The following is a 1,854-nucleotide window of genomic DNA, read 5'->3' on the forward strand; positions in this document are numbered from 1 at the left end:
GTATGAGAACAAATCTGCTAAAAGAAGAACTAGAGAGACAAACTGACTATGTATGCTTCAGAAGAGCAGAAGGCCACTGTTGTGGCCCAGAACAGACAACTAGAGACAGAAAACTGGGTTCTGATTCTTAAGATACAAATTCTCCAAGAAGAGAATATCAGGAACATTATGGATGGATAGATTGGAGAAGAAGATCGAGGAATTGTCTAACACTGAGGCAAAGTACCAAATGCAGTTATATGCATATGAGAGCATGTTGCTTAATAAAGATGCAAGTTTGCAGAAGAAAGACTTAAGTATAGAAGAACTTAAGCTAGCCATCACAGAATACAGAACGCTTATAGAGAATGTAGGAGGGGTAAAAATAAACTGGCTCGAGTTAGAGCACTTGCAACAGGAACTCATGCTCAACAGGATGCAGTTGAGTGGTAGCGGAGAACGTGATGGAATCATCTCAGAAGGAGAAATGTCTTTACACGATGAGCTTATTCTTGCTCAATCTGTAGAGCATGAGCTTCTGAAGCTGAAGCCCTTATTGATATCTTACTACAATGGGTGTCGAATCCAGAATTAACTGTGAAGGAAAAGTGGGAGAGTAAGCTTAATGAGTTCAAAGATGCCATGGATGCAAAGCTACATTGTTGCATATCAATCCTGAACAGCTTAGGAAACTACAAGGAATATGCTGATAAAGAGTTTGTCAAATGGATAGAGATTTTGAAAAGATTTAAGATGGAATATTTTTATTTCAGGAAAGAATTCCTTTCCAGGCAGAAACAACTAGGGACCAGTAGACAACTGCAAGGAGATGCTGTCAACCGGGAAGCCTTCCTCAGGATGATGGTCCGAGAAGTGAGCCAACCACTGGAGGATGCCAGGGAGCAGGTTAATGATCAAGATCAGGCCACCCCTTCTGCTGGTGAAGAAGCTAAGACTTTACAGCCTGAAGTAGAAGAAGCAATTTTTGAACAAAGGGATCTCCAAAGTGTAAATACTGAGCTAGGGGACGCACGCCAGATACTTGAGCAGCAGACAAGAAAACAGAAAAGAGCAATTGAGGCACTGCAGAAGAAGCTAACTAAAGAGCAATCCCTTGGCTTGAAGTCTCAGAGCTGCCTAGAGGAGTTTCCTCCCTGTGAATCCGTAGCTTGCACAGATAAAACCCATCAGCCTCCTCAAGAAGAAATGACACTGTTGCTGCAAGCGCTAGATTGTTCAAGGGGCAAGAAGTCACTGGACATTCTTGACCTTGAAGTGTTCCTGCTGGTACTCACCGCTTCTTGATGCTTTACATCTGGATAGCTTTCCAAGAATTCCAACACTAGGATTGACACATGTAGCCCACCAAATCCATGCTTCCTGTGAAAGACCAAACTATGGAGAAATGAAATATGTTCCTTGGATGTGACAAGAGGACAAAAGTGCCCAGGCTCCGCAGGTGGCCCCACCCAGGCACAGATCTTTCAGCTTGTGTCAGGATCAGTGATGACCGGAAGAGGATGCTGTTGGGCGCTTGCATTCTGAGACCCTGCCACGGCCCAGGGCACACGCCACACTGTCACGGCCCGGACACACTTCAATCACAGAAAGTACCGTAACTTCACGTGAAACTTTGACTATGGCTTCGGGTGACCTTGGCTGCAGATCAGTCTGTGAGAAGGAGCAAGATGCCATGCCAGCTTCTGCAGTGATGGAGACTCCAGGCACCAGTCTAGTTCACGACAGTAATCTCTCCCAAGGGTCTGCGAGTAAAGACAAAGCTTTATTAAATGTGGAAGCCCAAGAGGAACCAGAAACAATGGAGTCACACATCAAAGAATGTGCTGTAGAACCAGAAACAATGGAGTCACATAT

This window comes from Echinops telfairi, unplaced genomic scaffold (assembly GCF_000313985.2).
Source record: "Echinops telfairi isolate 266 unplaced genomic scaffold, ASM31398v2 ScPeMD7_7468;HRSCAF=8506_1, whole genome shotgun sequence".
NCBI classification, from domain to species: Eukaryota; Metazoa; Chordata; class Mammalia; order Afrosoricida; family Tenrecidae; genus Echinops; species Echinops telfairi.